The following is a 12,379-nucleotide window of genomic DNA, read 5'->3' as shown; positions in this document are numbered from 1 at the left end:
AGTCAGAATCACTACTCCACCTACATCTAACAACTGCCATAGTATATTCCAAACTACTATCAAGCTTTACCAACACATCTTCTCTCATTCCTTTGCAGCTGATCAAGGTTATGGCATACAGCCATGGGTAGTGACTCCATTTGCCAATCCCACAACAGTGGAAAAGCGTGAACACAACAAAGGACACAGAAGAACATGCAATGTGGTGGAGAGAACATTTGGGCTTCTGAAGTCAAGGTTCAGCTGCCTGGCCCTGACAGGTGGAAGCCTCTTATATGCTCCACCACTGGTATGTAAAATCATACTGGCATATGAAAACCTCCATAGCATATGTATAAGAACAAATGTTCCCTGGGATGATGATGATGGAGCAGCTAATTTGGAAGGGGAACAAGAAAACCAGTAGTCATCTTAGAAGGTGCCTGCAGCTGCAGGGAAGTGACTCCAACACTCCAAGGGAGATTCCTTCGGTTCTTCTCGTGCAGGGTGAAGGAATAGAGTTCTCAGAGTGTGCACAACTTGGAAACTGTTGCAGTTGCTGGCTGGGGCTGAAGTTGCAGGGTCACAGTAGCCTTTCGGTATACTTTGTTGCAGTTACAGTGGTTCACGGAGCAGTCTGCGGTTGATCCGACGGTCAGAAGCTGAAGCAGATGATGCAGAGGATTCCTGGAGGAAACTTGCAAGCTGAATCTGAAGAGGAACACACAGGAGAGACCCTAAATAGCCCTGAGAGGGGGATTGGCTACCTACCCCTGTATGCACCTATCAGGAGGGGCCTCTGATGTCACCAGCTGGAACTGGTCACTCAGAGATCTCCAGAGTGTCCCCACACCTTGGAAAACAAAATGGTTAACGCCAGGGACACACTGGAGGAGCTCTGGGCACCTCCCCTGGGGTGGTGATGGACAGGGGAGTGGTCACTCCCCTTTCCTTTGTTCAGTTGTGTGCCAGAGCCGGGACTGGGTGTTCCTGAACTGGTGTAGACAGGCTTATGCAAGGAGTGGACCACCTGTGACCTTCAAAGCATTTCCAGAGGCTCTGGGAGGCTACCCCAGGAGGGCAGAACCCTGTCTGTGAGGTGGCAGCAGTTGTAGCTGAAGTGCAAGCCTCAGAGAGCTGGTTTGGCAGTACTGGGGGTCCATGATGCAGCCCCCAGGATGCATGGGACTGGCCCCCCAATACTAGATTTGGAATGATGGGGACAATTCCTTGATCTTAGACACCTCACATGGCCATATTTGGAGATACCATTGTGAAGCTACATATAGGTATTGACCTATATGTAGTGCACACGTGTAATGGTATCCCTGCACTCACGAAGGCCGGGGAATTGGCCCTGGACAGCGTGGGGGCACCTTTGCTAGCGCAAGGGTGCCCTCACAGTTAGTAATGTTGCACCTAGCCTTCAGTAAATGAAGGTTAGGCATATAGGTGACTTATAGGTTACTTAAGTGCAGTGAAAATGGCTGTGAAATAGTGTGGGCACTATTTCACTCAGGCTGCAGTGGCAGTACTGAAGAAAGTTTTGTCTGAGCTCCTTATGGGTGGCAAAAGAAATGCTGCAGCCCATAAGGATCTCCTGGAACCCCAATGCCCGGGGTACCTAGGTGCCATATATTAGGGACTTTTAAGGGGGATCCAGTGTGACAATTGGGATTGGAATATGAAGTCACTAAACTATAGTGACTAATTTGGAAGCAGAGAGAGCATAAGCACTGAAGTTCTGGTTAGCAGAACTTCAGTGACACAGTTAAGCACTACTGACAACACACAACTATGAGCACTAGGGTCCTGGCCAGCAGGATCCCAGTGAGACAGGCAAAACATACTGACAAACAGGCAGAATTTGGGGGTAACATGCCATGAAAGATGGTACTTTCATACAGCACTGATATGACTACACATGCATTTGTCAAAGTTCAACATGTGTCCATGCAGGAAGATAGTAATGTGAGGTTTCACATCCCATGAACACACCATTGTGGTCATATGTTACTGAAATTACACTATACATATCTTTACACACACACGTCATATACCAACCTTCAGTGACACGTGTACATGCCATCTACTGCTACTAAGATGCATGGGGAACTATACGTCACACGTGTAGCAGAGCATCATAAAGGCAAAATCAACAACACACCACAGAGTTGACACACATGCACATGCAAATTGGCAGCGGTACTAACATGATGTCAATCCAGTCCTAGTCCACTACATACTCCGAGTGAATCTGGGTGCACTCAAGGCCTATATTGCAAAATTCCCGGCATTCCCATCATGGGTTAAAAAGAAATTACGCTAACTCTCAAATCTACCATCTGCAACGTCAGAAAAATTACCCCCAGCCCATGAGCATCTACCACACGTTCACAGGCCTTTTCACGCACCATGGTGAAAAATCTACTCATGACTGTCAGGAGTCAAAACTATAGACACAAATACCTAAACCTCATACTTGTCTCCACAGGCAAAAGACACCTGGCCTTTGAGCGTCTATCGCACGTCCACAGGCCTTTTCAGGCAAAATGAGGACAAATTTGATGCATGACCATCATGCATCAAACATTTACACACATTTTCATATACCATACTTTTCTCCTAAGCTAAAAGGGCGCATAGCCCCTGAACGCCTATTGCACGTCCACAGGCCTTTTCACGAACAATGGGAAAACAATTGACGCATGACCGCCGTGCGTAAAAAAAAAAAATCATGAGTGTAAACGTGACACACAGGCCCAGGAATTGAGGAAACAGGACATCCTGCCTGCATACATAGTACAGTGAGTCCACTTTCACTTCACAAGCTGTTGTGTTTTATTTTTAATTTAATCTGTCTTTTGTACGGTAAGTGTTCTGTATCTGTGCCTGTACTGTGGGGTGTTTATCTGGGGTAGTATAGTTGTGTGGGTATTTGGGGTAGTTGGGGTAGTCTTAGGGATTCATTTTTTCAGTCAACTGCATTTGCAGTCCATTTTCTCAGGGAAACGGAGGATGGCCAGGATGTCGGCAGATGAGCTGGGGGGTTTCATATGGCTGGTACAGCATTACCTCCCCATGATGCTGGTACTGGGTGGCCGTGTCATACAGGGCTACCCCACAGAGGCCAGGAAGCTGTGGTGGGGCATGGTGCTCCACCACCTGACAAGAGTTTTTGCCACCGGAAGGAATGACCACCAATTGAAACACCGCTGGGCTGACCTCATCACAAGGGAGCAAGGTCTGCTGGATCACCTGGACATCGAGATTGGTGGAGCAGTTGGTAAGTATCCCATTTCCATGCAAAGTTCATTATTTGCATGTGCATGACAGGTGCTGATTCGGTTGAGTGCAGCATGTTAGGGTTAAGGATCTGTACATGTCGTATGTTTCCTGTATGAAGAGTCCAAGCGCCACATTCGGGCTGCCATTCAAATGTACAATAATGAAGCTGAGGCAGGGCAGCTGTGCCGTCTTCCCTGCACAACCATTACAAAGTGTTGTGATGCATGCATAGGGCAACTCGGTTTTGAGCAGCACAAAATGAGGCTTATACGTGAGAGAGATGATTTCCACATAGGACAACGCCTCAGGATCAATATCATGCAATACTGATGTTACATGGGCTAAGAATAGCTCTGGGCTGTTCTTGTAGTCTTGGGGCAAACAACTGAAGTGTTTTTGTAAGTCAAATGAGAATGCACTCAGGTCCCGACTTTAGTGAGCTAAGTTCTGGCAGAAAAAAACTATGGAGATATCCAAGGTTGTTTTGTATTTTTTATGCACTATGTTGTAAATTAGGGGGTCATTCTGACCCCCGCGGGCGGCGGTCGCCGCCCGCCTGGAGGGAGCCGCCATATGGCCGCTCCGCGGTCGAAAGACCGCGGAGGCCATTCAGGCTTTCCCGCTGGGCTGGCGGGCGACCGCCAGGAGGCCGCCCGCCAGCCCAGCGGGAAACCCCTCCCCACGAGGAAGCCGGCTCCGAATGGAGCCGGCGGAGTGGGTATGTGCGACGGGTGCAGTTTGCACCCGTCGCGTATTTCAGTGTCTGCATTGCAGACACTGAAATACACAGTGGGGCCCTCTTACGGGGGCCCCTGCAGTGCCCATGCCATTGGCATGGGCACTGCAGGGGCCCCCAGGGGCCCCGCGGCACCCCCTACCGCCATCCTGTTCCTGGCGGGCGAACCGCCAGGAACAGGATGGCGGTAGGGGGTGTCAGAATCCCCCATGGCGGCGCAGCAAGCTGCGCCGCCATGGGGGATTCCAAGGGCAGCGGAAAACCGGCGGGAGACTGCCGGTTTTCCGCATCTGACCGCGGCCGAACCGCCGCGGTCAGAATGCCCTGCGGGGCACCGCCGCCCTGTCGGCAGTGCTCCCGCCGACCCTGGCCCCGGCGGTCTCAGACCGCCGGGGTCAGAATGACCCCCTTAGTGCTGTGAGAGTTTTGTATTGCATTTGTGTGTATGACTATTTAGGTGTCTGTTATCTACGACTATTCTGTAAGAATGGTAGTGTTTTGCAAGGGGGAATAATGGTTTATTAATTGCAGAGACACATGGCTAAATTACACCCTGGTACTCAAGCTGAGTGGGGATCTCCGCCACTGAAGCTTTAGCTTCATGTTTAACGAGGTATTGGGGCTGAGGCCGGGGTGTAGACGTAATAGGTATTACATGGCAAGGAGAATCCTTGTCTCAACCTACATGGTTATGGTATAGTGCAGGGGCCTGCACTAAAGCCCAGTTGACAGCGTATGCTTCTTTTACCGCCTCTGGAACAAGATCAGAGACAGAAAGCAAAATTACAGCTTCCCCAAGTTGGAGCTTACAGACGTGCTCAGGTGGCCAGCAGGATATCACAACTAAGTTTGTCCCAGAATATCACACTAATGGTGCGCTCTATGTCTCCCTCAATCTGGATATTTAAATCATAAACCCTTTTGGGTGGGAAAATGAGCCCGTCCACAGTCTCAACTGCAATAAAGTTGCTAGTTGCTGTTGCACCCAGATGATCTTTCAGACTCTAACGACATATTGTGACTTCTGCCGTGCTGTCTAGCAGTGTTACTGCCCATGTCTTGTGCTTCAGCAATGTTCTCAAGTGCTGCCACCTTTTTGATTTTAAACTGTGGCTTTTGTTGTGGGGACTTATCTTCAATTTTGTCTGAAGACTGTGGTGAGTCTTTCATCTGTTTCACATAGTCAGGACTTTGCTCTGACTGGCCAACTCTCTCGCTACGTCTATCCAGTGTGTCCTGAAAGGAACAAGAGGGACGTGAATCAGTATATCTGTCAGGAGCTTTTATATTTTCTCTATTGCTGAGATTATATCTCCTTTCAGAGTTCTCCGGATGTGAAGAATCTGCTCTCTGACTTTGTCTATCTTTTATTTGCCTTTGCTTATCCAACTGCTTGTTTAGTACCTTCCTTAGGGGTGGTACTCTGAATTTCAATATTTTTCGCTTGGCTCCCAAACTATCCCATCCTATACTGATATAGGTATCGGAAATTATCTTCAGTAGCTGTTTCTCCTGTTCCAAGTGTGGAAATTCTTGGAGACGCTGGAATATAGCCAATGCTACCGCTTCCCCTTTAATGTTACTGAGTATGATTGAGGAGACTGCATCGAAGTTACACATCAGTTTCATCCCCAAATCTAGGCTGGTGCAGCCCAGTGTTTGTTTTGAATCTGTTTTAACACTTCTGGTAGATTGACAAGTGTCGGGGTACCATGTGTGGCAGTGTAAATCGCAGTGAAGACTGTACCCAATGTGGCACAATCCTCCACTGAGGGAACCATCCCGAAGGGCAAGCACATTGTGAGAAATCTATGTTTTTCCTGTGGTCCGTACGGGGAAACACAGCCTCCAGCTGATTTTTTTTCTGGGCTATCCAGAACAGGATTTTCTCTTGTTCTGTGGGCACTTTGCCCATGATAGAATGTACTGTTTGTGGCTTAATCCCAGTAGTGGCCAATTGATGTCCAGCAGGTGCTGGTGGTGCTGGACGTAGTGGTGTTGTGTTCAGAGTTCACAATACGAACTGAACAAGTTGTCTATATAGTGTTGCTAGCTCAATGTATGGATTGCGCAGATCAACTGCCTGCATGGTTTGTACACCAGGTTGAGGTGTATATGTGGCAAACATAGGCCACTTTGGTCCTTCATTACCTAAGGGACCTAATTTCACGGGTTATATTACGTGTGGGAGGGCGCCATTAAACCAGTTTTGATGTTCTTGATAAGTGAACGGTATTTCAAGTTATTGGTATGCGTAGTATCGTTGTGGTACATTCACAATACTGTATGTGTGGAATGTAAATGATCTAGGGTCCTCCTGAGGAAAGGTGACCCAAGAGTAGAATGTTTCTGTTTTGCAGGCTTCATTAGCTTCTACGATGAATGTGACATACCCGCCCTCTTCTGTTAAGCCATGCACTACTAGGTGTAGTGTTAATGCTTGCCTGGCATTTCCAGGAATGTCTATGGCGTTAGCCATACTGTGTAATGGGTAAAGAGATGGAACACCAAGTGAGGAGAAAGTCCTTTTAAGAGTTCGAGCTCGAATAACCTTCAGCCTAATTAGGTGCTCCGTGTTCAGCTGAGGAGGATCTTCCCAAAGACCACAGACGTTGCCGTATAATGGTACTTAGGGTACCTGTTGTGTGTGAGACAGAGATTCTCAGGGCATCCGTAAATTAGTGCCTAAACATCATAGTTGGTGGCACCATGTCGTAGTTTGACTCTTGCTCTAGACAAGACTGCTCGTTCAAGGATAACTGTATATCAAAATTGTGTTGGCCCCAAGGGGAAAGTATAGAATCTGCCTCATTCAGTGTCAGGAGCCTATCTCTGCACTTTCCTGAGAATAACTCCCACATCAGTGTGCCCCAGTGTTTCTTTTCAATTTCTCACCCAATACAGGCTCTTTCAAAGGCAGAAAACCATTTCACTATACCATCCCCTTCAGTGAAGGGAGGGACAACTCCTTTGGGGAGTTTGATGTTAAAAGCTTTTTCTTTTAACACTTGTATGCTGCCACCAGAGATGGGTGCCAAGCCTAATTCTTTTCTTTTCTGTTCCATCTCCAAAAGATGACTTTCTAAAGCCAGTCTTTTGGTCAGCTTGGCAAGTTCCAGGGCTGTATCTGTGGGTGCTATAAATCTTGTGAGAGAAGAGGAGCTACCCTCATCCCCATTCACCACAGGATCTTCATCCACCTCAGATTCATCATCACCAGCTGGGGGATGATCTCTTTCATACTGGGCCATCAGAAACCTAAGTTTCTCTGTTTTGGGGCTTTTTCCAGTTTGAATTTTGTACAGTCTGCAGAGTTTCCCTAATTGGTCATAGCTATATGCCTCTTAAGGTTCCAGGTTGAGCTCCTGGTTTCTGGACTCTGAATCAGACATTTTTATCTTACTAAAGTTGGGACCGTTTTGTAATTTAGGGCCAGATGTAGCAACCGGTTTGCATGTCGCGAACTGCGAAAAACGCAGTTTGCATCATGCAAAATGGCCATCGCGACTCAGATTCACATTTTGCGAGTCGGTACCGACTCACAAAATGTGAATGCGACTCGCAAATAGGAAGGGGTGTTCCCTTCCTATTTGCGACCGCATCGTCATGCTGAGTTGCTTTGTGACCGCGAAAGCGGTCGCAAACCAACTCACAGTTACCACCCACTTGAAGTGGGTGGTAACGCATTCGCAAACGGGAAGGGGTCCCCATGGGACCCCTTCCCCTTTGTGAATGTCGCTGAAAATAATTCCAATTCCAATAGGCCACTGCCTACTCTGAAAAAATTAAACCAAATGGTTTCATTATTTTTTTGAATTGCAACTCGTTTTCCTTTAAGGCTACCAGTTTGCATTTATTATTCTGAGTTGTTTGATACCAAACAACCCAGGGTGCAGAGTAGCCATTTTGTAGCTGGGAAACTCATGTTTGACCAGGGCCCAGGACATGTATGTAAAATGAATGCTCTGTTCACTCACTATGTTTTGGGTTATCAAGTACACAGTGGGGGCATATTGCGCATACAGCTATTCCCTCACACATACTATGGTGCACCCTGCCTTAGGGCTGGAAGGCCTGCCAGTGGGGTGATTTACCCATAATATATGCAGTGTAGGGTGGACAGGGCACACAGAGAGTGTGCCATGTTGAATTTGTCTTTTTAGGTTGGCCCCAGTACACTCAGTCTGCAATGGCAGCGCTGGGTGCAGGGCCTTTGAGGGTGGCAGAATTAGTGTTGCAGCCCCCAGGAGTCTACTCTTACTATCTCTGGCCCTGGGTACTGGGGTACCCATTTACTAGGGACTTATGGGGATAATTAAGAGTATATCCAATTGTGCCAAGCATCACAACAGATTTTGGGAAAGAGCTCTGGCCCAGGGAACCTGGTTAGCAGGGGCCCTGGACACTAACAACTTCTAGAACACATCAACATCAGGCAAAAAGTGAGGGCTAACCATGCAAAAAGAGGCCTCCTCTCACATGAACCTATCTTAATCTTTCACCTTTTATTTAATAAACAATTTCAATTTCATTATGCAAGATTAAAAAATAAATACAAATTCTAAATACAATAGGTGCTCCTAGAGTGACGGGGCAGTGTAGGTGAATAACGTGGTGATTAAGGTGCCACAGTGTTATCTACAGTAAAAATGTGGTTAAAAATGGAGACAAAGATAGTCTCCTCTCCAAACGTGAACTGTACTGGATGGATACATGGGAGACAATACACAATAACGAAAGGTCTGAACACACTGGAAGACTGGAGGCAGGCTTCATTAGCATAAAAGGATTGATAATTGGATTTGCTGAAATGAATGATTATTTGTTCTTAATTCAACGTTAATCTAGGAAATAGAGGTCACCCCATAAAGACAACCGTGAGCAATAATAATTCTTTCATCACTACTGTGAATCTCCTGATAAATTACGATGTTTTTCATGAGATAAATAACAACTATCCAAGTGACTATACATAGAAAGATTTTTCTTATCACAAAGAGATGACAGTCAGAACTATTCTCTTTCTTCATGATAACATGAGACAATGTTTCACCATTTAAGTGAGCAATATTATTATTAATCCGAAATAATAATATTTTCTTACCACAAAGAAGATATTAGTATAAAGCTCCTCCTTCTAAAAGGTTTAAGAAAATTGTAGAATAAACGCAGATGTGATAGAATGAGCTGACATAACTATCACACTGTACAAATATGAGTGAAAATAATTCAGTTTAAGTAAAACTAATATGATTTCTGAACACCAGAGGGAGCTCCAGGGCTACCTCGTGCACCTTACGTGCTTTTCAAGCTGGTGTTTTCGGCGCGACCAGAGAGAGTTAAAATGGTGTCCTCCGGCTCGCCTCAAGAAGTACATTTCTGTTAACGTACTCTATTAGAAACTCAATATAAGTTTATTGGAGTCATTATAATTAGTGACCCTAAATGAGTTGTTTGCTTTTTTTACTTCAGAGTGAAAATAAGGGACCTACGAAAGAGAGGAGTTGTCTTAATGAATTCAAACGTGAGAAATAGAGCCAGGAGTGAGGATTCATGGTGAGACCCGACGCTCTTAACTAGACAATTTATAAAATACAACACACTGAGTAATTGATTCGACATCTCTTTCTAAAATTAAGTGGACGCTAAAGGAAATAGGTTGATTTCATGATGGAATGAGCCATCATCCCAATAGATACAATTTAGACATGCGATTAATCGTAAATTTTTTTCAACCAAAAAGTTTTTTGATAATCAAAATTGATGGGAAATGTTTTTGTTTTTGTTTTTTACAGCAAATTAATGAGTTTGTCTTCTGTGGCCACTGGGGTGTCTGATGCAGACTAGGTGAATTCATTCGATAATGAGTTACAGATTAAGGGGGTTATTCTAACTTTGGAGGAGTGTTAATCCGTCCCAAAAGTGACGGTAAAGTGACGGATATACCACCAGCCGTATTACGAGTTCCATAGGATATAATGGACTCGTAATACGGCTGGTGGTAAATCCGTCACTTTTCCATCACTTTTGGAACGGATTAACACCTCCTCCAAAGTTAGAATAACCCCCTAAGACTAAGCAGAGCGAAAAAGGCTCTAGCCCTCTGCATTGGAGTCATGTAACAAGGTTTAAGCGATATCGCTATGCTAAATTTGAATGGCTAAGAGTAGGCAATTACTAGAAGAGTTGCATGAGACTTACAGTAGATTTTTCATTCATTTTAGGTGCTTCCTTTGAAAAGATTATCTGTCCTGGTGATGACCCAAAAATGATTTGTTCTCATATGCTGGGTTGAAAGGTCAACAAGATTTGATGTGGATTTATGTCAAAACGAATAGTGACTTCTAGACACCTGCATTATAGGGGTCTCTGTGAAGATCATAAACATTTTTAACCACATTTTTTATTGTATATAGCACCGTGGCACCTTAATCACATTAATCGCCTACACTGCGCCTTCACTCTAGGAGCACCTATTGTATTTAGAATTTGTATTTATTTTTTAATCTTGCACAACAAAACTGAAATTGTTTATTAAATAAAGGGTGAAAGAATAAGATAGGTTCATTGCTACAAAAAAATCTTTTGAGTTATTTTTAACTATTGCAGTGGAAGTCAAGGGTTATACTTCGCCCCTTGGGGCCAACACAATTTTGATATATATTTATATACCCAGGTTCAGGGGTTACTGGGTTTGCCCCATTTTCTATCTAATTGATTTCTCGGTAGGCTGCAGGGCACAGATTAAATAGATATGGTGAGACTGGAAAGCTCATTCTAAGCTGTTTTCTAGAAAATTATGTCGGACAAAGATACACTATCATACACTGAGGATTAGATACACAGAATACTGAAGGGTCCTTCATTCATTGAGAAAACAACTATAAAAGTGGTTGATGCTCTACAAGAAAAGATAGCAAAACAGAAAAACAGAAAAATAGAAAGGATTAAAAAGAAATTAGTGAGAACACAGTTACATGGACATCTTATGAAAAAATACTTACGCTCCAATGTGATTCCAGTAGGATTATAAGTAAGGAACGAGCCAGCCATATTTATAGAAGATCCCAAATATAGAACCAATTTTAGTTTCGTAGCAAATCAGTGCTCTCGACATTGTATGGTTCTAGGCATTGATATAGCATTAGAACATATAAAGAAGTTAGAAAAGGAGATTGCGGAATTAGCTAAAGAGGTAGCAGAAGATACTGCACTGACAAATGCCAAAGAAGCTTTAGAATCTCTTGAGAAAACGTCTAGTGAATTTATATACATCACACAACAAAAAAAGTTATACAAACTAGCAAAATATCTGGTAAAATACGACAAGAGTATAACATATCCTTATTTACAAGACAAATACTATAAACAAGATGAAAGTGGCAAATATGTAAACAGGGGAAGAGGGGGGTATATAAAATATACTAACGTCTCTGATACTACAGCATCAGACAGCTCTTATAGTGAAACACTGGGGACTAGTACGTTAACTAACATAGGAGGACAAGGACACACAATCACAGAACCTTGTTTTGGCGAGAGGTCGGGAGACGTGAACACATAGAGAGAAAGGAAAGGCAGAGGGACAATCAGAGGCCGGGGTTACTTTCAAGAATCTCATGGGGAACGACAAACCAGGTATCAAAAATATTCCTGGTAAAAAAAAAAAAAAACGATTAGCAAAGATATATCGGAAACCCAGTTAGGCACCAGGGTTACATCTGAACTACCACAACTTTTGCCTGAACGAATCACCAGTAGTGATTCATTGGATACCCAAGGGGTTCCCACTACCAAGACCTTAACTCTGGATGTGGTACCCATAGCTCCCCATAGCAGACAAATTCAGGGTACTTCGGTCACTACAAATACTTCTACTCCTAACAGCTAAAAAAACATGGCCCGATTTTTTATTTGTCCAAATACAAACTTACAACCAAAGAGACTTCATTCCTTAGCAAGGGCATATCATTTGTGCCAACTGCACGTACCATTTTAAAAAAAAGAAAACTGGAACTACAAAGATTCTTTAGAAAAATAAGATTACATTATTTCTACAGAGGAGTTACTAGTAGGGGCAAAACAGATATAACAGGCTTGAGTCCACCATTCTGCTTTACACCCCCTTTATACACTATGCAGAGTGAGATTTTTTCATTTGAAAAGATGGTTCTAAAAGAGGTTGATATATTAAAAAAGAAAAGGAAGTATGTGAAATTCAGTCTAAAACAAGATGGGAATATGGCCATAAAAAATTAAAGAAAACCCTGATGTGGTGATAAAAGCAGTGGACAAAGGTGGTGGATAGTCATTCAAGATGTGACAGACTATTGGGAGGAAATTTTGAAACAACTCAGTGATGTCCAATGCTACCGA

Source organism: Pleurodeles waltl, chromosome 12 (assembly GCF_031143425.1).
Source record: "Pleurodeles waltl isolate 20211129_DDA chromosome 12, aPleWal1.hap1.20221129, whole genome shotgun sequence".
Classification (NCBI taxonomy): Eukaryota; Metazoa; Chordata; class Amphibia; order Caudata; family Salamandridae; genus Pleurodeles; species Pleurodeles waltl.
Note: the sequence above shows the minus strand (reverse complement) of the source record.